Below are 26,120 nucleotides of genomic sequence, written 5' to 3'. Positions count from 1 at the left end.
TTTTGTGCTTGTAGTCTTCTTTGTGTTCTAATGTGACACATACATATAAATTTTCACAGAACACCGGGCATTTTAAATTATTATTACCATAAATCTTATTTCATTCAGTTTTATAACTCCTATGCTATGATGACTGCCAAATTTATATATTAAAACACTTCTTCTCTTATAAGAAAAATTTCCTCACTTTTGTTTTCTTTGTAACTCTTTCCTACCTGTCGTTGATTTCTCACATCAGCCTATCCTACAACTCCATTTCAAACAATTTTCTCTCTTTAATTCCTATTTTGGCCCCAACATGATTTCTGTAATAGCTAACTTTTTTTTTACCTTGTTTTCCTTTACTAATTCCAAAGCATTATTGCAAATACTATTTCCTCGAAAGTTAAGACATTCGTTGGTTCCATCTTTACTTCTCTAAAATGTTACGTTATCATTTTTTGATCATACAAATTATCAAGTAACAATTCAAACAATTTCTACTTTCCTTCTATTCTGAGCTTTCTTTTGAAACATCCAGAAAGAAATGATTTACTTTTTAGGGTAAAAGTCAAATATTGAATGCCATTCATTAATTCTTCTGTTCTGCATGCAAAGCTGAGGAAAACTCTCTTGTACTGTGTAACATGCATATCAACACGTCATTATTTGTTCATACACAAGTGCTCTGTGTTAGCCTGGTGATCTCTTGAAGGTAATTCCATTCTCAGAAATATTCTTCTATATACTGTAGCGGTTTGGTTAAGGATCTTGTATTTGAGCACTTATTTTTCAGCTGTTGGTGGGTTTGCTCAAGTTATGGAGCTTTTAAGAGCCAGGCCGTGTCACAGGGGAAGATGGTGCAGCCAGCCTTATGAGACCTAATAGGCTAGGATCAGATTGAAAGAGAGGAGAGGGGAGTAGGGAAAGGGCATAGGGGGAGAAGGGGAAGGGTGGGACTGGGAGGAGAGGGAGGAAGGTGCTGCAGCAGGGATAAAAAGTGAATACATTGTAATAAATAAATAAGATAAACTCAGAGAGAGAGAGAGAGAGTCGGGACATTGCTGGAGAAAATACTGCACTGAGGCTGGGCTTGGTACCTTTAGAGCCTGGCTCAATTAATCTTCGGCTTCTCTGTGCTACAGCCCCCGCCCACCTCACCAGGCAATCCTCGTGAATACCAAGCCACACATGTGCAGGGGGCCTAGCTCCAAACCACGCAAGCTCCTTAGCTGATGTCTCAGTCTCAGACTCTGAAAGTTCCATTGGGATTGGGTAAATTGTCCCAGCATTCTTCTTGATCCACTGATGGCTGGAGCCTCCCAGAGGACAGTCAAGTTAGGCTCCTCTCTGCAAGCATAGCAGAGCATCATTCAAAGTGTCAGGGGCTGCTTCACTGCTGTGGGGGCGGGGGGGCTCATGTTGGGCCAATTATAGGTTGAACATTCCTTCAATCTTTGTTTCTTCTTTATCAATGCACTTCTTACAGGCAGGGTGAGTTTTAGATCAAAGATTTAGCAAGTAGATTGTTGTTCCCTTTCTTCCACTGGTTGTGCCTGGCTAGGAGGTTGTCATTTCAGTTTCTTGTACACCCTCCACCATTAGGACTCTCAGCCAGAGTCACACCCATGCTACCCTGTGTTAAGCTTGACAAAGAAATGCCCCCCTCAGTTTCCCTTCTTGTTCCCAGCCCTCTCACCTCCCACTTTCCTTCTCCCCACCTATGATATCTACCTTTGTTCCCTTCCCAATTCCATCTCCTGCCCAGTTTCCTCTCTTCATCCACGTCTGCTGTCTATTCTATTTCCCCTTCTGAATGATGTTCTGCCACCCTCCCTTGGGCCCTTCTTGTTACTTTGGGTCTGCGTATTGTAGTATGGTTATCCTGTACTATGTCTAATATCCATTTGTAAGTAAGTACACGCCATCTATGTCTTTCTGGGTCTGGGTTCCCTCACTCAGGATGATCTTTTCTAGTACCCTACATTTGTCTGCACATTTCTTTTGGCAATGGACTGTGATGGAAGTAGAAGTAAAATACAGCCTCTCTTGCTTATGTCGTATTAGTCATGGTAGAAATAGTAGAAATCCTAACTAATGCATTTACTTAAGTTACTTTTGTCAGTGTGTTTTATAATAAATGAAAGTAAGTAGTGCATGTACATTTTTATTTATTTTTATTTTATTAATTACAGTTTATTCACTTTGTATCCCAGCTGTAGCCCCCTCTCCCCTACCTCCCAATCCCACTTTCCCTCCCTCTACTTCTTCTGTGCCCTTCCCCCAGTCCAATGATAGGGGTGGTTTTCCTCCCCTTCCATCTGACCATACTCTATCAGGTCTCATCAGGACTGGCTTTTTGTCTTCCTCTCTGGACTGGTAAGGCTGGTCCCCCATCAGGGACAGGTGATCCAAGAGAAAGCCTGTGAGTTCAGAGACAGTCCCTGTTCCATTTACTACAGTACCCTTTTAAATATTGAGCTGAGCTGCCTTGGGCTACTTCTGTGCAGGGGATCTAGGTTATCTCCATGCATGGTCCTTGTTTAGGTATCATTCTCAGAAAAGGTCCCTCCACACAGATTTTTTTTTTTTATTCTGTTGCTCCCCTTGTAGAGCTCCTATTCCCTCCAGGTCTTTCTATCTCCCCCATTTTTCATAAGATTCCCTGCACTCTGCCCAAAGTTTGGCTATGCATCTCAGCATATGTTTTGATAACCTGCTGGGTGGAGTCTTTCAGAAACCATCTGTGATAAGCTCCTGCCCTCCTGTCATATGTTTTGATAACCTGCTGGGTGGAGTCTTTCAGAAACCATCTGTGATAAGCTCCTGCCCTCCTGTCCTGTCCTGTTTCTCCTCCTTCTGATGTATGTCTCATTTGCCTTTCTGAATGAAGATTGAGCATCTTACCCAGGGTCCTCCTTCTTGCTTAGCTTCCTTAGGTGTACAGATTTTAGTATGATTATCTTATATTATAAGTCTAACATCCACTTATAAGTGAGTATATACCATGTGTGTCTTTCTGATTCTGGGACACCTCACTCAGGATGATCTTTTCTAGATCCCACCATTTGCCTGCAAATTTCATGATTTCTTTGTTTTTAATTGCTGAGTAGTATTCCATTGTGTAAATGCATCACAATTTCTATATCTGTTCTTCAACTAAGGGGCATCTGGATAATGATTGTTTCACAGATTGACATGATAGCATGTTGCTTTGTATTTTCCTATACAAGAATTAAGGACAGGTCATAAAAGGCATCAGAGATTGCCTCCTGGGATTGTGAAATTCCTAGATTCTGCTAAAGAAAAAAAAAATAAGGGAATGTTTCTGCAAATCAAAACAACATTTAATTAATAGTTTATTAACTATTTAAATATACACTGAATAGTATATGAGCAAGCACTGAATTCCTTGGCAAGGGATAGAAATATAGATCAATTGATAAAGTACTCTCTTAGCATCCACAAAGTATTGGGTTTTATCCTCAGCATTGAGCAAATTATGACAATGCATGTAGTATCTGCATTTGGCTGATGGAGTCAGGATCAGATTTTCCAGATATTCATATGAGATATAGAGAGTATGAGGACAGCCTGAGTTGAATTGGACCTTGACTGAAAAGTAACCAAAGTACAACCAAAATTAAAACAAGTTGGAAAGCAGTTTATCAGACACAGCCTTCTGGTCCGGTATATGAATGTTCACCTATAATGTTGGCAGTGGGGAGAAAGAGAAAGGAGAACTGCAAGTTTGAGGCACACTTGTTCTGTATTGTGAGTTCTCAGTCTGGAATACAAAGTGAGTCCATGGCTCAATATTCAACTCAAACAAATTATAAATTCTGTTACCATATATCATATCCACATTTAGTACAAATTAGATGAAAAGACCTCATGCCAATTTATCACACACTCAAACATAATACATTACAAACATAAAATCATTGGCATTTGTTTTTGTGCACTGTCCTTATATTTTGCTTGTTAAAGCATGTAATTTTGATCTCCACATTTTACTAAAGGACAATTAAGATAAATGTCCAAGTATATTATCTAATCAATAATACTCTAGTACAAAACAAATAAATAAAAATTACCTGAGTTTGTGTCTACAGGCTTACCTTATTCTAAATAAGTTTTTCATTATTGTAAGAAATGCAAAATTAGAAAATTATATCAGGCCATAGATCTTGTTTTAAATATTTACAAAGAAAATAAAATTATGCACCACATAATCAAGCACCAAAATTTCTTGGTCTTCACATATTTCCATTCAATTCTGAAAGATTAAAAATAATCCAATATCTTAAAAACAATTTGTTAAGAAAATAAAATTAATAATAAGAAATTTATTTAAAATATTAGTGTAGATAAATGCAAATCACTGTAAATCAATATTAAATTGTAGAAACGTGTTTTTCCACGAGAGGGAGGTCACCTATTTGCCATGTGCATTTGAAGCATTCCTACCTTTATTTACCATTTAGCCTAAGGATATTTTATATGCAAAGTAAACTTAATTTTCTCATAAAAACCTGAAAACCACCCAGAGTAAAGAATTTCAATCTCAATATTTCAGTATCAGTTTAATGAGATGTGGATTTCCCCTCAACAACAGTATCTACCCATTTGTCATGTTTCTCTCTTAACTGTTCCCTTATAGGCAAATTTTACCATCTAGTATACTGTGGCCTTTGGACCTACGAATCTATTTGAGAGTCAGACTGGACTTTGATATCTGTAAACTACCCTGCTTCTCCAATCTCACCTTTTGCCTTCTTACTCATTTACTTTCAGTGGTCACACAGGGCTTACTGTTCATCCATGCTGAGCATATTCCCACCTCAGAATTATTGTGGCAATACTACTCACTTGAAATATTTGTATAGGTTGTTCTTCATATGAGACAAGTTTGAGATCAAATATCACACAGGCAGAAAGTACCCCCTGATGAGTATCTGAAGAATTGCCCTGTCCACCAAAGCTTCAGTGCCAGTTCCTTTAATAGTCCCATACGATCTTCTTTCTATAGAGTATTGTAGTGATCTTGACGTGTTTGGAATACCTAATGTAATGTTGTATATAACATCTTAACTGTAGACAATAGAAAAGTTTTCAATAATCTCTGTTATTTCTCTATTATATCAAACAAATCTTAGCACAACAGATCTTCATTCAGAGCACACAAACAGAGAGAGAGAGAGTTGAATATTACTTCAGTTTTTATCTAAAGTTGAAACATTTAAATTATCCAGGTTGATTTCAACACAGAAATCAGCAAAAGCAAAAATAAACAAACAGAGATTGTCATTGCTGTATAACTGATAACAGTTATAAAATAATAAACAGCAACGATTTCTGTTTCTTTAGAATTCACAAAAAGCCTCTCCCATGTTTCTATTTTTAAATTCCTGTCTCTCTTTCTCTGTGTCTTCCCTAATAACTCTTTTATGTAATAAATAATAAAAATGTAACACAGATCACTTCTGACAACTAAAATCTTAACTGAGAAAAATGATGATGAAAATCAGCTTCATTTTTTAGTATGTACATCACCTGAATGATAAAATAAATATTTGCTTGAGATAAATTTATTCTAAACCATAGATGAAAAAATAAGTAAATTGATGCATCCCATTAAAAGAATGCACCCCTCCTAAGGTTTGCAGTCATGTCTGGGAAGAAAAAAGATACAGCTACAAACTTACTATATTATCTCTTAATTTAAAAGTGGCATATGTATACATGTGTGTGTGTGTTTGTGTGTGTATGTGAGTGTGCGTGTATGTGTGTGTTTGTGTGGTTGTTTGCAGGCACCCTTGCCATGTCAATCTCTATCTACATATGCAAAGGTAGGTATATAATAATCTATATTTATATAGATAGATGCCCATGTCTGTGCCTGTCTTTTTATCTTCTTTATTCATTCCATTCCCCTATGGAATAAAACTATATTCATTGCTATAGAGGAATTTTAATCCCAAAACATGGCTGCTCTGGCAAGAGATCATATCCATAGTCCTTCTAGGTTATATAATCTGGCCAGGATTAAGACCCTCCCTGGATTACAGTATGATTTGGCTGGAGTACAGACACCGCCTGTAGAGAGCTTTAGTCCCTAACGATGAAGGTAAGGTTACTTCGTATAAGGAAGCAGCCAGGTTTGAAAGGAACTTCTAATTGAGGGGCAGACAAAGTGATGAATTAGAGAACAGTTTAACAGAATGAATCATAGACAGCGTAAGCCCAACTCTCATGAGAAGAGACAGGGAAAATAAAGCTGCCTAGACCAGCACAGGGAGCAAAGGTAGAGTAGTGTGAGGAGGACTGTGTGTGGCAGTTTTACCCAGACAGGCTGCAGAGAGGTCTAGGCAGAGAATGAGAAAGAGGCAGAAAACGCATTGCCAAAGTCAGTTTGAGGCCAAGTAGAGCAATTCAGTCAGAAGCTGAGAGAAACCTGTTTGAACCATTTAGGTTGGAGAGGAGTTTGGAGCTGAGTTGAAGCAGCCTATGAGAGTCCAGACAGTGCTAGACAGAATGAGTTTATTCAACAGTAAGTCTAGGATGCTGAAACCTTCTAGGCCTAGGTTAGCAGATGGAGGCTAGAAGCTGAAGTCTTCAAGGTTCAGGTTTACAGAAGATTAGACTGTATAGAGTCTAGACGCTTCCAATCTTTGGTCTAGGGATATTTAGAACAGAAAGAAATACTCTGAGCTCAGCCCAAGCCCCTGTATTTGTACAGTTTGGCTATGGCTTTCAACTCATCCCCTGTTCTGAGGAAATAAAATCAATATTTACACATTGCCTTGTAAAACCCGGTTCTTCAGTCTGTTCTTCTACTCAGCTAAGTTTTATTATCTTAACTCACCTGCTTTATTTCTGAAATAGCAAAGCCCTGTGTCCATTCTGTTCTATAACTTCATTGTTTAGTTGTGTCTGTGATGTTTATGCAATTTGAACACTGTTCTTTCTTCATTCCTCTGACAAAGAGTCATTTCTCTCCTTTTTTTTCTGTAAATTACTCTGGTTTAGAGCTGTATCAATAAAATGGTTCATCTTCTAAGTATCAGCTGACTGGATTATTTTCAATGGAATGTTTTCTGGTTTTTCTTAAACACTTTATTTTCTCACATTTAACAATTTTTAAAATTTCTGCTTAAATACATTTAAATATTTTTCATTTTTTTTTTTGTTTATTGCTTGTTTTTTGTTTGTTTGTTTTTTCAGGACGTGGTTTCTAGAATGAGAGCCCTGGCTGTCCTAGACTTGCTTTGTAGACCACGCTGGCCTGGAACTCATGGAGATCTGCCTGCTTCTGGGATTAAATGCATGGGCCATCATTGCCCAGCCCTTGTTTTGCTTCTATAGATGCTAACTTAAGTTATAAATAATGGATCAGGGCACTCTGGAGGCAGAGTCAGGGGCCTTTCCGTGATTGCTATGCCAAGACTACATAGAGAGACCGTTTCACAAAAGAACAAAAACAAATTAAATAAAGAGAGAGAGAGATAAAAAATAAATAAGAGGTATTTTTCTTATTATTGCGACACATTTTTGTGCTATAGAGTTTTTGTAAACACATTCCTACATTCTTAGTATTTTAGAGTTATTTGCTAAGTAACCTTTGCATTTTTATTTATTTATAAATTTTATCTTTTTTTCATTTTTAGCTTATGTATGGAAATTGGTTTTTCAGATATTTGCAAAGTTTTTAGGTTCATTTATAAATTTCATCTTCATTTCACTGTGGTAAAAGAGTAACATAGAAGAAATTCAAAAATTGTTAAATGTATCAAAACTTATTTTATATTTCAAAATTTGATCTACTTGTGTAAATACTTTAAATGGACCAAAAATTTACTTTCAATTGTCTAGTTGAAATACCTTGCATTTGCCATCAATTGAGATAAATGAGTTATTTGTGTAATTGAAGAATTCAATAACCTGGGTCATTTAATGTATATTATATCATTTATTGACTATTGTGTTATATAATTGTTATTTTGTTGTTATTTATTTATCCTTACATTGCTATTACATCTAAATCTGCTTTTGAAAATGTTTCTGGATACATACATTTTTAAAGTTTTCTAGTTCTCCTGTTGAATGTATACGTTTACCATCATGAAATAACATTCCTTCTTATTTTCCTTTTATTTTTTCCTTTTTAAAAGAATTGCACACATACAGTTAAATACGATATATCTTCCACCAACTAACCCCCTCTAATTTCTGATGTGTTTCCCAAGCTGCCCCTTCCCAACCTCATGTCTTTTTTATTCTTAATTTCTGGATAAGCCACTAAGTCTAATTACTGTTTCACATGTGTGCATGCTTGTAGGGCTATCGATGGGAATGCTCTCAGTAGCCATATACTTAATAAAGAATTATTTTACCACCCCCAGACATCATCTACAGCCAGGAAATGCTCGGTGATGGACGGGCGAGACTGGAGAGCTATGCAGATTTACCCTTGTACCCTTGTTAATCACAAGATGTGTGAGGTACAGACTGCAATAGCCATGTTATGTCCAGGAAATGCCATGTTACAGAACATCTTGGAATGCTTCAGTTTTATATTATTTATGAATTAATTTAATATATATTTCTTTTAGTTTTTTACCTTCTCTTTTTTAAATTTTTTTACTTTAAGATTATTTACTTTACATCCTAAGGGTAGCCCCTGCCTCCTCCCAAATCCTTCTCTTCCTGATTTTCTTTTCCTTTCTCCCAGAAAATGGAATCCCTCTTCCCTATATCATCCTTTCCCAGCACAACAAGTCACATCAGGACTGAATGTATCCTCATTCATTGAGGCCAGACAAGGCAGTCCTGCTATTAGGAAGTGATACAAAAGTAGGCAATAGAGTCCATGTTAGAAACAGCTCCCACCTCCATTTGCCAGGCAACCCACAAGAAGGCCAAGCCACCCATTGGCCATTTATATGCTATTGGCATAGTGACAGACAGAATGATCAATGGAATCAAATTGAAGACCAAGAAATAAACCCACATTCCTATGGGCACTTGATTTTCAACGAAGAAACCAAAACCATACAATGGAAAAAAGAAAGCATTTTCAACAAATGGTGCTGGTTAACTGGATGTCTGCATATAGAAAAATGCAAATAGACACAAAACTCAAGTCCAAGTGGATCAAAAGCCTTACATAAACCCAGAGACTCTAAATCTATTAGAAGACAAAGTAAAGTCTGGAACTCATTGGCATAGGAGACAACTTCCTGAACAGAATACCAACAACACAGGCTCTGAGATCAACAATTAATAAAAGGGATCAGAGTGCCAGAATCCTTATGGAGGAAGAAGGAGTTACAAAGACCTGGAGGGGACAGGAACTCCATAAGAAGAACAACAGAGCCAAAATACCTGGGTGGGCCTGCAAAGACTGATACAACAACTAAAGGCAGTGTGTCATGGAGAGTACCTAGAACCTCGTTCAAAGGAAGCCCATTGGTTGCTCAGTTTCCAAGTGTGTTTCTTACTAAGGGGTACAGGGGCTGTCTCTGACATGAACTTAGTGGCTGGCTGGCTCTTTGATCACCTACTCCTGGGAGGTGCAGCCTTGCCAGGCCACAGAGGAAGATGATGCAGCCAGCCTTGATGAGACCTGAAAAGCTAGGGTCAGATAGAAGAGGAGGAGGTCCTCCCCTATCAGGAAACTAAAGAAAGGGCATAAGGGGAGAAGAAGGAGGGAGGGGGCTGCAGTGTAGATACAAAGTTAATAAATTGTAATAAACAAATTTATAAATAAAATTAAACAAAATAAAACATAATAAATGGGATCTCATGAAACTGAAAGCTTTTGTAAATCAAAGGACACTGCCAGTTGATCAAAATGGTAGCCTAAAGATTGGGGAAAGATCTTTACCAATTCTACAGACAGAGGGCTATTATCCAAAATATACAAAGAAATTAAGAAATGAAACACCAACAAATAAAATAGTGCAATTAAAAGTTGGGGTACAGAGCTAAACCAAGAATTCACAACAGAGAAATCTGTAATGGCTGAGAAGTTTTTATTACAGTTCTAAAGAAAAATAATTTTTATTTTATGATAACGTTGATTAAAAATGCTATTTTGTTATCTTAATTTTAATTTTAATTTTTGGAAACATGGTTTTTCTACCTAGAACTGGCTGTCCTGGAATTCAGTACTTGGATCAGGTCTTCTTCAAACTCAGAGATCCATCTCTACTGTGTTTCTATTAATCAGAATTTATATTGAAAATTTGTTCTTTCTTTTATTATGATATATTTGCATTTGCAAATTATTTTATAGTAATATAGGCAGCATATAATAAGCTTTATTTTATCTCAATATCTTTGGATGTTTTCACCTACTTTCATTAGATCATTTGTAGTTAATATTACTATTAGTGTTTTTATGATTATTCATCCATCCTTTCTAGTTTGCTTCATTTTATAAACAAAACACCTTAATTAATAAATTTTATACCTTTCTTATCTGCACCTATTTTAGATATTTTTTTTCACAGAGTTTTGTTTTGCAGTGCCAGCTGAATGCTAGGCCGCACACATGCTAAGGAAGAGCCTTCATTTAGGCTACACTCCTAGTCTCATGGCAACTTTATATGCACTGAATAATTCCAAAGCAAATCAATAGATTTTTTTTATGTCCTACATTGAATCTTCTATATTTGTAATTCCTCTCGACAATTCTTTGAATAGTGGCCTGAATAAAATTAGACTGCTTTCCCTCTGAGCACTTTTTTCCAGCAATCATTCTGCTACTTGTTTAACTTCAGTGTGTCCTGATAACACACTTGGTAAGATTTTTCTTCTTTATATGACTTTTGGGTGCTTTATGCTCCAGAATGTGGTTTGTCTCAGTAAATGCTCTGTGGTAGCCTGAAAGGAATGTGTGTTCTGCTGCTGCTGAATGAAGTAGTCAATTAGATCACATAGATTAATGTTGCTTCTCACTTCAAGTGTATCCTTATTGATTACCTGCCTGATGGTTCTATCAATTTTTGTAGAAGTATTGAAGTCCTCAGTAGTAAAAAAGGACTGGTTTTGTTTTTTTCTTCCTGGAAGACCTATCAGTTTTGGCCTCACATAGTTACGCTTGTTTAGGTGCATATAACCCTAAGAATTGCTGTGCTTTCATGGATTGTTGACCAGTTTGTCTTTTTGTTATGATCTTCTTTATGTTAAAAACAAAATCACTTTGTTCCAATACCCATGTTAGCGTTCTACTAATCTCTGTTTCTAAGAGTGCTAGCTGTGAAAGAAGATACCTGAAAGAAGAACCCAAAGAGATGTCAGATATGTTCATGTGAGTTAGATCCCAATAGTTTGCTGATCATCCAGCTTAGCTTCAAAGAGGGGTTTCAGCAATGTTGTGTAAATTTCAATATAGTATGTGTAAATATATAAGTTTGGGTACTTAATCTCTTCTAAGCTTCCTATTCTTTGGATGATTTTCTTACTCTGGTTTTGAGATTTTACCAACTACCTGAAGTCTTCCTTGCTCTCCTTCTTTTTCTTTATTGTCCTCTGGTCACACTTTGTACTTCTATTACTCATTTATAAATTGTTTCATATAACTTAAATATTCTGGTTTTAATTTATTCATTCTTTCTCCTCCTTTAATTTCACCATTGTAAACCTCAGTGGACCTATCTTCAGGTCTCTGATTCTCTCCTCAGTCAGTGATATCCAAGATGATTATGAACTGCTGAAGACGTTTTCATTTTGTTTATGGACTTATAAAATACTGCTTTTCCTTTTGATTTCTCTTTAGAGAAAATCTACTCTTTTGAAATTCCCCATGTGTTGCTATAAGATATCTAATTTTTATTGGCTATCATAAAAAAATTGTGAGTGGTTATATTGTTGTCCTTGTTTTTTAATTTCAAAATCTGCATTACAATTGAGTTTATTTTAATAATAATGCAAAAGTCTTTAGAATATGTTTTTCCTTACATTATAAAATGCTTTGTGATTTTAGTTGGAAATCAAGTATGTTGCAGTATAAATTGCAAACAAGTTGAATAAGATTTTCTTTGTGAAACATGTCTATCTGGTGGTACATTTACGTAGATTTTTTTTTTGACCACTTAAAATCCTTATTTTTACAAATAAAGCTGCTACAAACATGGTTGAGCAAATGTCCTTTTTGTGTACTTGCGCCTCTTTTGGGTATATGCCTAGGAGTGGTATGGCTGGATTTTGAGGAAGCGCTATTCCTAGTTGTCTGAGAAAGCGCCAGATTGATTTCCAGAGTGGTTGTACCAGTTTACATTCCCACCAGCAGTGGAGAAGGGTTCCCCTTTCTCCACAACCTCTCCAGCATGTGTTGTCCCTTGAGATTTTGATCTTGGCCATTCTGATGGGTGTAAGGTGAAATCTCAGGGTTGTTTTGATTTGCATTTCCCTAATGGCTAATGAGGTTGAGCATTTCTGTAAGTGCTTCTCTGCCATTCGATATTCCTCTGCAGAGAATTCTCTCTTTAGCTCTGTTCCCCATTTTTTAAGTGGATTACTTGGTTTGTTGCTTTTCAGCTTGTTTAGTTCTTTATATATATTGGATATGAGTCCTCTGTCAGATAGAGGGTTGGTGATGATTCTTTCCCAATCTGTAGGCAGTCGCTTTGATCTTAGCCATTCTGACTGGTGTAATGTACAATCTCAGGGTCATTTGGATTTGCATTTCTCTGATGGTTAAGGCCCTTGAGCATCTAAGTGTTTCTCCCATTCTGTATTCCTCTACAGAGACTTCTGTTTAATTGGATTGCTTGATTTATTACTTTTGAACTTATTTAGTTCTTTATATATTATGAATATCAAGCCCTCTGTCAGATATAGGGTTGGTGAAGATCCTTTCCCAGTTTGTAGGCTGTCATTTTGTTCTGACAACAGTGTCTTTTACTTTACAGAGGCTTTTGAGTTTCATGAGGTCTCATTTATTGATTGTTGCTCTTAGAGCCTGTGTTGTTGGTGTTCTGTTCAGGAAGTTGTCTCCTATGCCAATGAGTTCAAGGCTCTTCCCCACTTTTTCTTCTAACCGGTTTAGAGTATCTGATTTTATGTTGAAGTCTTTGATCCACGTGGACTTCAGTTTTGTTCACGGTGATAAATATGGATCTATTTTTATTTTTCTACATGTAGATATTTTATATAGACCTATAAGATATGCTAAACATACTGAAAAATCTATATACCTAAAGAAGATAAACAAGAAAGAGGACCCAGAGTAAGATGATCAATCCTCACTTAGAAAGACAAATGGGACATACATTGGATGTAGGAGAAAACAAGTAACAGGACAGGAGCCTACCACAGAGGGCTTCTGAAAGACTACCTAGCAGTCTATCAAAGCAGATACTGAGACTCTTAACCAAACTTTTGGCAGAGTGCAGGGAATCATATGAAAGAAAGGAGAATTAATAAGACCTGGAGAGGACAGGAGCTCCACAAGGACCAAATATATCTAGGCACAGTGGTCTTTTATGAGACTGTTTCTCCAACCAAGAACCATGTATGGATATAACCTAGAACCTCTGCTCAGATGTAGCCCAGGTAGCTCAGTATCCTAGTGGGTTCCCAAGTAAGGGGAACAGGAATTATTTCTGACATGAACACAATGGCGGGCTCTTTGACCTCCCCCAACCCCAAGGGAGGAGCAGCCCTGCTAGGCCACAGAGGAAGTCTTTGCCTTCAGTCCTGAAGATAACTGATAAAACAGGGTCAGATGAAAGGGGAGGGGGTCCTCCCCTATCAGTGGACTTTGAAAGGGGCAGGGAAGAGATGAGGGAGGGAGGGTAGGATTGGGAGGGAATGAGGAAACAGGATACAGCTGGGATACAAAGTTAATAAACTGTAACTAATATTAAAAAATAAAAATTAAAAAAATTTAAAAAAATAGGATCAAAACATTTTACTCTTCAGTGCCTAAAATAAAAATGTTTGCCCATACAAGGTAATAAATATGTTCACTAAAATAAATAGTATTGTACTCAGTCTGTTAACCTTTCTGTTGCTATGATTGCAAAGAAACCAAAACAAAAGAAATATAATTTGTTTCATGTGGTTGTTAATACATTCTTTTTCCCTTTCATACCAATTTTAACTAAATCTTGTGTGCCTTATTATATTGACCAGTGATTTATTTTTCATTTTTTTTTGTAAGATTTTCCCAAACTCCTACATTTAAAAAAGCATAACATTTTGGTGATGTTCAATATGCTGTCTTAGAATATTTTCTTATGAAATTCTTTCCTTAATACAATCAGAAATTTTTGAATTTCTAAGATGATGTAGCTGGGTTATAGGGTAGATATAACCTTAGCTTCCAGAGGAACTGCCTGCTGATTTTCTTAGTGGCTGTACAAGTGCATACTTCCACCAGCAATGAATAAGTGTTCCCTTTATTCTATATCCTCAGCAGTATGAGCTATCATTTGTGCATGGACCTTGGCCATTCTGCTGGGGTAAAACAAAATCACAAAGTAGTTTTGATTTGCATTACCCTGATGGCTAATGATGTTGGGCATCTCTTAAAGTGTTTTTCAGCCATTTGAATTTCCTCTTTTGAGAAAACTCTGTTTAGATCTATACCCCAATTTTAAATTAGGTTATTTGATTTCTTTTTATGTCCAGTTATTTTTTAAGATTTTTGTGTATTTTAGTATTATCTCAGTATCGCATGTGTAATTGGTAAAAATCTCTTCACACCCTTTAGCCTGACAGTTTTTCCAAATAATGGTGCCGTTTGTCATAAGCAAGCATCTTGGTTTCATGACATTCCCTTTATTAATTGTTGATCTTAGAGCCTGTGCTAATTCTGTTCAGTTCAAAATGTCTTTTCTGATGTCATTGAATTCAAGCCATTCCCCTCTTTTTCTTCTGTCAGGATCAGTGTATCTGGTCTTATCTCTAGGTCTTTGATCCATTTGGAGTTGAGTTTTGTACAGGATAATTAGTCCATACATACTACTTCTGTATTTGGATAGATTGTTCATTTAGATTCTTCTTTAATACTCTCACTTTTCCAAGTATGTTTTTTTTGACAGATTTATTAGTAATCTGTATGTAGATTTATGTCTGGATCTTTAATTTGACTCCATTGAGCAATATGTTTGTTTTTATGCCAATGTCATGCTATTTTTATTACTATTCTACCACAGAGACATTTGTTTCTTCTTGTTCAATGCTACTCTGCTTCTAACAGCCAGAGATCAGAAAAGCCTAGAAGTGTATCAACAAATGAATAGGTATGGAAATGTGGTACAGTTTCACAATGGAATACTACTCTGCTGTTAAAAACAAAGAAATCCTGCGTTTTGAAGCTAGGAAAAAACAAAAATGATCTTCAGTAAAGTAACCCAGACTGAAGAGGACAAAGGTGTGGATGTTTATATTTAGATGTTAGTTCTTAAGTTTTCTATAAGCAGGCTACGTTCTTTAGGACCTTAGAGGTTAAGTATAGAGTAAGGTACTAAGGGTAGGCATGGCTCACCTTAGCAACAGGAAATAGAATAGTTATGAGAGGATGGACAGAGGAACTGTATAGTGAGAATCAAATGGGGTGAGGAAAGAAGATGAAGGTCAAGGAAGATATATAGAATTGAGTGTGTAGTTTGGTAATGCTCTCATACTGTAGAGCCACCAGCACCTCAACAAGAACTATGTTCTTTGTGTATTATTACTAAAGATAGTAAATTCTGTGCAATTGTTTATTGCTTACAACTGATTTGGAATAATTTTAAATACTAGACATCTCTATTTTTCATTTTTAACACAAAGTATGGTTACAGTTATGGTACTTAACATCTCAGTATAACTAAAATCTGAAGAAAATGACAGAGATTACTTCATTATATTCATTTCCCCTCACTGGAATTACTTAAATTATTATTAGTTAATTATATTAGCTTCTAAATCATTTTCATAAATACATTTGATAAATTTATCAAACAAATATTTATTTATTTTCTGCCAGTTTCTCACGAAGGAAAAAAAATTTTTTTTCATCCAGTGAGTCCAGCTTTTCACTAACATTTCGTAGATAGAAGATAATACTGGAGCTAACCATTTAAATTGAGAAAAGTGATGTTTGGCAAATGGTTTCAGATTTACCAGTCTATATCTTCATATTCCTGTTAACTCTGTTCCTGTGACCAAACAGAACATTATCCTGGTGAGGATCTAGTGAAGATCTGGTGAGGGTCTGGTGGTGGCTGCAAAGCAAAAATGAAGAAAGTTCTGAGGCCAAAATAATCTTTGAGGAGAAAATACTATACAACCTAACATTTTGTGCTAGGCCTCATCATGTCTTACAGGGTCGACTGGTAATTACTTACTGTCAGCTTCAGAAGTACTATTCACTATATGAACCACAGGGGACAATGAGGATTCAACCAAAACAGATTTCCTCTAATGGTACTGATAAAATAAATAAATAAATAAACACCATTGCATTGTTGCTGTTCCTTTGATTTAAATATGGCAATTAAAGATGAAAGAAAAGCACTTTTGTATAAGAAGTTGACTTGGATATCTAAAATCTAATTGTATTTATTCCTTGATTGAATCCTCCATGGCAGTTCACAAAGAAGGCAGTTGTATTTGATAATTACTGGGTGATTTGATTTTTATCAAAATTAACATTATTATCTCAGTGCATGAAAATAGTCTTACAGGTATAATTACATATTGCTCTTGGGACTGTAGATACAAATTGCTATGAAAACCTTATAATAATAAAAAGTATGTTTCATTATTATCTGAAAACTTACAATGACAATGCCAAATGACCTTTATTAGGTGCAGATTCTGTCTGAGACACAGAAATTTATTTTTTGAATATTTTAGCAAGGTCACAAAATTATTTGTTTTAAGTAAAACCAGTAGATTTCAGCATTTGAAGTTAGGGCCTTATTCAGTCAAATCTTATGAATTTCAGCAAGACAAATTTTTTAAACAGGTTGGATTAGTAACATAAATCTGAATATGTCTGCACACAAGCAGCTTCCTGGATGCCACTTTCTGTATTCTGCCATACACACTTGGAATAGCTTTCATGTGAAGTATATGCACTTTGTTGTATACTATTTTTCTTCCTTTAAAAATTGGTGAAAGCATCTGCTTCCATATTCTGCTGGGTAGATTCTTTGAGAGGCCTTTTGTGGTAGACTTCTGCCCAGTTCCTTGTCTTCTCCCTTTTCTGATGTCTATCCTGTTTTCCCCTCTGAATAAGGATTAAGCATCCTCCCTCTGGTCCTCCTTGTTGTTTAACATTTTTAGGAGTACAGATTTTAGTATGTTTACCCTAAATTACATGGTTACTATCCACTTAAAAGTGAGTATATACCATGTTTGTCTTTTTACTTCTGGGTTACCTCACTTAGAATGATCTTTTCTAGTTCCATCCATGCATGAAGAAGACCTAGATTCCCTGCTCAGTTGTAGACCATAGGCAGCTCTGTCTCCATGTGAGTGCCCTAGTAAGGGGAGCAGGAACTGTCTCTGACATGGACTCAATAGCTGGCTCTTTGATCACTTCCCCTAGGGTGCAGAGGCTTGCCAGGCCACAGAAGAAGAGGATGCAGCCAATCCAGGTGAGACCTGATGGACTAGGGTCAGATAATAGAGAAGGAGGACCTCCCCTTTCAGTGGACTAGGGTATAGGGGGAGAAGACAGAACGAAGATGCCACTGGGAGGAGATAAAGGAGGGGGCTATAGCCAGGATACAAAGTGAATACATTGTAATAAATAATAAATCATTAAAAAAGAAAAGAAAAATATCAGTGAAAGGCTTCTTGATTTCTGTTTTGTTCTGTTGTTTTCTTCCCCTAACCGTCAAAGGAAATTAAACTGTAAAATATGAGGAAATTAAAAGCTCAAGGTTCTTCCCAATGACTTTCATTCTATAATTTCTTCAATGTTGAGACCATGGTGAACCTCCTCAGACTGCCTCTTTATTTTTCTCTCTGAAAAAGGTTAATAATCACAACAGCAACAGTAACAAATCTTTCCTTTCGGACATATTTCAAAGAAACCATGAATACATGTAGTTCCATACTCTGATTTCTTCCTACAGTATGGTAAAGTTTAGCTCTATATATAATTTTCATGACAGGCACAGCTGGTCTTTCAGAAACAAAGATTATTCATCAGTGGATTCTGACAGTTCTTACACAGGCTAACTTGGATGCATGATAATGAATAAAGAGGAAATATCCAAACACTGTTTTAAGTGGTACAATGCATATGCACTCATGAGCAAAGGTCCAAGATGCATATGTACAATTTTAAGTTAAGTTGTGGTACTGACACTTTGTAGTCAATGAGTAAACAGAACATTCTATTTTATGTTCTAAGCAGATTTTGTAACCACTGAATTTGAAATAAATTCCTATATAGACAGGTATGTGGTTTTTGCATATTTTTTTTGCGTCAATCTAAACTGATACATTTTGGAGCCAGGTACACTGGCATGCGACTGTAATCCCAGCACTCAGGAAGGCAGAGGCAAGCAGATCTCTGTGAATTTAAGGCCAGCCTGATCTACAAAGCAAGTCCAGTACAGCCAGGGATACACAGAGAACCTTGTCCTGAAAAACCAAAATGATATATTTTGGATGAAAATTAATCATAAAAATCCTTTGAACTCTGACTCAATGATTAATTTTCTATATTTCAGAAGAGTTTTAGATGTTGTATTTTGTCAGTAAATATTAGAAATATTATATGTAGTTTACAGTACCTCTTCCTTATAAAATAATGTAAATTTCCTAAAGAATTAATATGTACTAATCAGGGTTCTCCAATGGAACAGACTGGGTGTGATAATGGCAGTTTGTGTTTAAAAATGTACTAATTAGGCTGGGACAAAGGTTGTATCCAACAATGGCTGTCTCAAGACAGAGGCCTAGAGACAATTAGTCATTCAGTCTAAATAGACAATTAGATATAGAGACCACAAAGAGAGTTGCCTCTGCAATGCAGATCTGGTATTAGAATCCTGGAGGATTCATGATTGCTCTTGCTTGTCAGTCTGCACTGGAATTCTGGAGAAGCTGAATAATACTATCTCCAGCAACAAGAGAGGTGAATTTATCAGTGGAAAAGCACACAAACAGGAAACAAACACTATTCATCTTCCACATCCATTTACGTAAGCTGCCACCAGAAAGCATGGTTCAGATTTAGGGTGGGTTTTTCTTTTTCAAATAATCTGATTAAGAAAATAGAAGGAGAGGAGGACCTCCCCTATCAGTGGACTTGGGGAGGGGCATGCATGCAGAAAGGGGGGGGAGGGGGGACCGGGAGGGGAGGAGGGAGGGGCTTATGGGGGGATACAAAATGAATAAAGTGTAATTAATAAAAGTTAAAAAAATTAAAAAAAAAAAGAAAATAGGTCCCAGGAGTGTACAACAGCTTGAGTTTTAGTTAAATACCTTCCAGCTGTGTACAACAGTTTGGGTTTTAGTTGACTGCAGATGTAGTCAGGTTACGAGTCACAATGGGTGATCACGTAATAGTTAACATTCACAGAAGAATGGTAAACAGGGAATATGAGTCTCGGCCCGTGATTTTTAAGTAAACTTAGAGAGAAAGATCTCCAGCTAGATAGAGAGTGAAGCAGGCCATTAAGTGACTGATTGATGTCTGTGCCAAAACCAATTCAGGATCTAGTCTTTGTGTTGCAGGTTCATTTTTGTGCAGTGATACCACTTGCTTCCCTGAGGACTACTGGTCGACATCACAGAATTATCTTGTGTCTGAGTGCAGACACACCTGTGCTTTAGTGAAAGCACTCTTTCCTTCTAACTCAAAAAAGATTGAGAAAAATTGAGGAGGCCCAGAAATCATCTCAGTCACTTCCCAGGCTGTGCTTGCTTCATGGCTTTTGTAGGTATGTGAGTTGAATATATGGGTTGTAGAGCAGCGAGTTTGTGACCAAAGATCACATGCTCAATCGTGAGATTAATTCTGGAATAAATACTCAATGATATAATCATATGTGACTTGGAGACAGAAAAGGAAAAATATTTAGTCTTAGGAAAAAATGTGAACATTTAAATTTTTCTGTGTGCTAGTTTTTGTAAGCAAAGGACAAAAATTAATCTAAAATTCTAAAAACAAAGTATTTATATGAGGAACAATCTATTAGCAAAACAAAACAAAACAGACAAACCAACAAACGATTTACCGTGCTTTAGATAGTTGTTGTTTAATATTAAGTTCATTTTGGCTGGCTCTTCTTGATAGGTTAACTTACTTTCATCTCCTGAACACAAATGTGTAGTCTGAGGCCTATTTATTTGAATAAAGTACAACTTGACTTTGGAATTTCGAGGCATATTAGGTAATTCATATTTCTTTCAAGTACCTTGAACATATTTTATGTATTGGTACTTTAATTTTTGGAAACAAAACATCTAAAAATATTGCTAGTTACGTTCACTTAAGGTTTTGCATCAGATGTAACTTACTTTACTCTATCAGTAACCTAAAAAATACACACTTTTTTAAAGTCACGATATATTTTCTTCAAAAAACTCTGTGAAGCTTATTTACAGTCAAAGTTTGGAAAGGTGGTAGAAAAATTTACTGTTTTGTAATTTTTATTTTTTTCTTCAACAAATGGTGCTGGCCTAACTGGAAGTCTGCATGTAGAAAAATGCAAATAGACCCATAGCTATCACCCTGCAGAAAATTAAAGAAAAAATTACTCTTAATAATTTTGAAACAAATCAGCTTTTCTAGCATAACACAAGAAATAGCTGAAGGTTAAGGGCCTAATCAATTACTGGTTGATACCTAAGTGCTTATGTTTATGTTAATGTATTTCCTGAAAACTACTATTTTCTATGATTTAAAATATGGCAATATTTTTTTCTTTTTCCTTATAAATTTTGGTTTTGAAATTTTGTTAATAATTATTAACAACATTGTAAGGAAAAATGTCAAATATGTCTAAGTCAATTTTGTCATGTAGAGATCTCCTAGCAGTCCAGTCATGCCTACAGTCTCATATTATATCCTTGGTCCAGGACCATCTAGCAGCAAGCTCTTTGCAAAGCTAAACTATAAAATCAAAACAAACAAACAAACAAACAAACAAAAAAACAGGCAGCAGAAACACTTGGAAAGATATTCTGTTTTTAAAATATAATGTAGGAAACTAAAAAAAAATGTAATAATAAGTTATAACATTAAAATATTGTGGCTTAAAACAATACATAATTTAAAAGAAAATACTTAGGTACAAACAAAATTTCACTTTCAAAATATTTGAAACAGAAAATGTCCATTACATATCACCCATATTTGACCTCAAATGGGATAGTCTGTTGTTATAAAGAAGAAAATCCCAGCAGTTTAATTTTCCAATAAAGACTCAGGAGCCAGATATTGGGGTGAAAGGCTACTAGCCTGAGCTGGTAGAGGTAAAAAAAAAAAAAAAAGAATCCGGCTTTCTATTCAGCATCACAAAAGAAAAAAGATTTCTACTTTCTACTCAGCTCAGATTCCAGAAGGAAAATGCCAAAAGCCCTTTCTTCTTCTCCAGGCTGTCTGGAATACCCTTTAATTCAATGCCCCTCCTTTCTGTCTACTCCTGGCCAGTTGGTTTTCTGCTCTGCTGCTTAACAAAGGGTTAACTTTATTTAATCCTATTTTCAGAAAGTTCTTGGATTAAAGGTGTTTGTTAGGTCTGAGCCACACCAAACAAGAAACGGGGTTTTTACAGTTCACAATCTCAGAGTTCAAATGAGATCAAATAACCTGTAACAATTGCCTGGTCCATTGGCACAAAGAAAGAAGAGATTGAAGAATTATTTATAAGAAATAAGCTAGAAGCCTTGGAATTTTATAGAAAACATACTGTCAACATCAAAGGATTAAAGGGAAATTTTTCGATTACTTGGTAACAACCCAAAGGATTTGTTTAAGTCTTTTTTTATTATTATTATTTGTATAATCAAGTTCCATTACCTTCAAGAAGTAATTCTAATGGTATCCAAAGAAATGAAATTTGGGATATTGAAATGTTTCACTTTGCAGAATTTTGAAACTAAATTTGCACATCATATTATGGATACATATTCAGGATTTCAGTGAGCTTCTGTTATGAGTTCTGAAAAGGGTGATTCTGTAGTTGCACATTTGTTGGATGTGATGCCTATCGTGAAGATACCTTTACAAATTAAGACTGATAATGCCCCCGATTATGTTTCTATTAAAGTATAACAGTTCGTTTGCATATTATAACATAAAACATATTACAGGTATAAAAGTTAGCTGACAGGCTGGAAGCTGAAGCTTCCAGTTTTCAAGCCTTCAACTTCCAGGCTTATAGAAGATTAGAATGTAGAAAGGCTAGAAGCTTCCGGACCTAGGCATAGAGATAAGTAGAAAAGATAGAAATTTCTCTGGGGTCATCTTATTCATGTATTTCTAAAGTTTGGGTATTGCTCTCATCTCTTCCCCTCATCTGAGGAAAAAAATTGATATTTATATTATTATTTCAGAAATTTAGTCTAAGATCATCATAGCGGAAGCAGGGCAGTATGCAGGCAGACAGGGTGCTGAAGAAGAAGCTAAGGGTTCTAAGTCTTGATCACAGGCTGCAGCAGAGACTGCTGCACTCGGCCTAGCTTGAGCATATAAGACCTGCAAGCTTGACTCCACAGTGACACTGCCTAACAGTGCCATTCCGTAGGGGCCAAGCATTCCAACACATTAGTCTATGGGGATCATTTCTATTCAAACCACCATAGTGCCTGATCTATTACTATGAACATCCAACTGGACTTGAGGGAACATGTGTGTGATCAAAGCATTCAGCAAGAGAATCCTGAAGGATTTGAAGTTCAAATGCACTCAACACCACAGAAAGCTTGAGGACAACCCAGGTTAAATTAACTTCTGTCTCAACAAATTATTAATATGTTCAATCATGTGGTGCTACTGAATGGATGTCCCAGAATGTGACTATCACATGATTTATTTTTAGAGGAATATGGATGTATTGGGTAAGAAATACAAGGAAAGATAAACACAGATTTTTTTTAATGTTCTCAATTTCCTTTCTAATTTTAGAAAAGAACTTCTTTTGTGTACCACATGTACATCCCTTCCACCCAGCGCTATCCCTCAAAGTCCTCCCATTTCCTAACGAGTAACTCTTAAATTTATGACCTCTTCTCTTTTAAATTATTAACGTGGAATATACATATACAATTATTTTCATTACACACACACACACACACACAACTTTCTGAATTTATTGAGTGTTGCTTTTATGTATATGTGTTTAATGCTGCCTCTTTGGGGTCAGAGAACTACCTAGGGCTCTTTGGAGAAGTCTTATTCTCCCTTTCCTGGCATCATTTAATCACCGATGGCTCTTCTTGGAGGATAACAGGCAAATGAGATTTTCAGGAATCTTCAATAGCATGTCAGCTGGCATTGTAATTGCATAGATCCTCATTAGATGATGACATCACTGCAATTGTATGGGTTCAACTTCACTAAACATAAAATATGTAAATAGTGAATATATTAAATAGAGGAAATATAGTGAAAATAAATAAGCATTAAATAAATTATACTATCTCAAAGCAGACAGCATACTCTTCTGGATAAAAATTTTACAGCATCATATTCTATGGTATTCCCAGAGGCTTACTTATCAGTAGTAGCTGGATTGTAGAGATATCAGTTTGTATTAGGTGTACCATGATCTGATGTTTTCTGCATTTTATGAGTTGTGGATGTCATTAACAGTCCCCTTCTGGTTAAAAAAAGAGGCTTAATTCTTTTCAGTTTTATAATCTAATGTTTTTTTTCCTTAATTAAAGCTATGTCTCCCCTTCAGACTCCAGCTATTATAAGCACCCTTGTGAGCCTGTTATTCTTATTTTAACTTATCATCATGTCAATATTTGCAGTGGATAAATATTGAGAAAGAGTGAAGCTAACGGTTTTATCCTTTCTGTGTGGAAGAGGCCTAAGGCAGAAAGCCTGTTAAATGGAGGCTGCCCCCTAGGTCCTTCAAATACCCTATATGGGTCCTATTTAGATAAGTCTTTACTTTTGATTTTAGGAAATCAATAATTTTTTACATTAGATTTTCCTATTGTTAGAACTTATATTAGGTTTTGTCCTGAAAGCATCATGGTTAATATTATGCAAAAAAAGGAGTAAAAATATTGTACTTGGCTGTTAAAATATTTATGCTGATTAAACTGAATATTAAATATTCTATGGTAATCAACATGTATCTTTGACTATTTTTTATAACAGGGCTGCTGAACTGTTATTGGCACTGAGTTATTAAAGTCCGTACTGGCTTAGGAGTAAAAGAAACTAAAATAAAGTGAGTAAAAGGGTGTTGACAGTTGTACAGACTCGTACTGAGCTACTTGTTTGGTGTGGACAAAGAATTGAATTCCTGGAAAGATAAAAGACCAAGTGACAGAAATAGGGAAGCTAATCGTTGGAGTCTGTTCAACTGTTGCTGCCCCCTAGATCCTCCACTTAACCCCTATGGGTCCTGTTTAGATATGTACCATTTCTCCTCATAAAGTCTTCCAGTTAAAAAGAAGCCTCCAGGGGCTGGGGTTGGTGGGTGATATGGAGGGAGTAGGAGGCTGGGGGAGGGGAGTGGTGGTGGATGAGGGTGTAGGGGGATTGAGCACCACCAGGACGGAGTGGGATGGTCGACACATAACATTTAGTCTGAACTACGATGCCTGGAGCAAGTCACCCCCAGTGCAAGACCCTCTGCTGCAATGCCAAGTGTGTCTTGTCCACTCTGAGCCTTTGGGGCCAGGGTTCACCAGGCACGCCGTGTGGAGTGGCCTGGTGGGCTGGCCTCACGTGGCTTGTGTCGCTCACTGTGCTCCTATCTGCACTCAGCTCATAGGCCTGGCTTTCCAATCCACAGTGCAAGGCATACAGGACCAGATGATGCAACACAACCCCGCCCCCAGCCTGGTGCCCCACCCTTCTTGGTGCTGGCCCAGCGGCCCTAACCCCAGACCCCTGTGACTATGAGGAACGGTTTTCCTGGCTGCATAGTCAGGCCCTCGGCTTTTTGCTTTGTGCCTCCTTTGGAGACCCCATGCATGCCTCTTCCACCAACACTTCCACATAGAGGTTATTCAAGAAGCTTGGCTGCTGCTGGATAATGTTTGCCTTTTTTCCAGGCCGCCAGCTCCCCGATGGCATCAGGAGCCAATGCAACCACCAAATGGAAGAGCACCATCATATTTAAACACATGCAGAAATTCATTGATCAGAAAGTTTACCAGCCTAGGTGGACAGTCTTACTGCAGGCTATCAAAGGAGGCAACCGACCTGGGGGCTCGAGTTTGTCCATTCAAACTGATAACTCAGGGAGCCACGTAGAGATCTGACCTCCTACATTGGAACTATAATCATTCGACAGACAGCTAGACAGCTCTCCTTCTCCATCAGGGTAGCCGAGGATGAAAAGGACCTACAGCTGTGTGTTGCTCTCCAAGTCAGCGACTCTCCCTCTCAGAGAGCAATCCCTGCGGAGCTATAACCATAGATACTGCCCATAGGCTGTGTGAGGAAGAGCTTCCGGTAAGGACGCCTACTTCCAACCCTGCGTCTTCATTGTTTCAGTCTCTGGTGACCCCAACTTTACTGTGGCATTTCAGACAACTCTGGAAAATGCCAGAGTCTTCTTTCTGGATTTAGAAAAACTGCATCTTTTCCCCTCAGGTGACCTCTTTCCAGACACTCGCCTGGTCCTGCTTTTTTCTAGCCTCTTTGTTCTGTGGCTATGCACTCAGTAAGTAGGCCAGCAACTCATGACTAGTTTGGAAATATTTGAGGATAGAGGTTGGTATGAGAAAACACAAAGATATGCCAAAGGAAACAGTGGGGACAGGACATGACGCTTAACCAGAAGCAGATGAGTTCAAACCTGAAATAACCCTAGAATAAGGATTATGCGCCGGGGTTGTGCATTCCAGACCTTGATAAGGACTCGTTACCATGAATTTCTGAGTCCCTTTTGTAATAAGCTGATGATTCCACTCCACACCCACCTGATATCACTCCTCCAAGCCTAGAGTTTGTGAGAATGCTAACGGACAGCAAAACGTTAAAG

At 36.9% G+C, this 26,120-nt stretch overlaps 1 pseudogene; it reads left to right on the top strand.

Moving 5' to 3' along the window:
• Positions 1-24,725: 24,725 nt before the first annotated feature.
• LOC129666267 (hemojuvelin-like) lies at positions 24,726-25,803 on the top strand (annotated as a pseudogene).
• The last annotated feature ends 317 nt before the right edge of the window (positions 25,804-26,120 follow it).

This window comes from Psammomys obesus, unplaced genomic scaffold (genome assembly GCF_907164565.1).
Source record: "Psammomys obesus unplaced genomic scaffold, mPsaObe1.curated_primary_1811, whole genome shotgun sequence".
NCBI classification, from domain to species: Eukaryota; Metazoa; Chordata; class Mammalia; order Rodentia; family Muridae; genus Psammomys; species Psammomys obesus.
The sequence above is the reverse complement of the archived record's forward strand: the minus strand, read 5'-3'. Positions and strand labels throughout refer to the sequence as shown.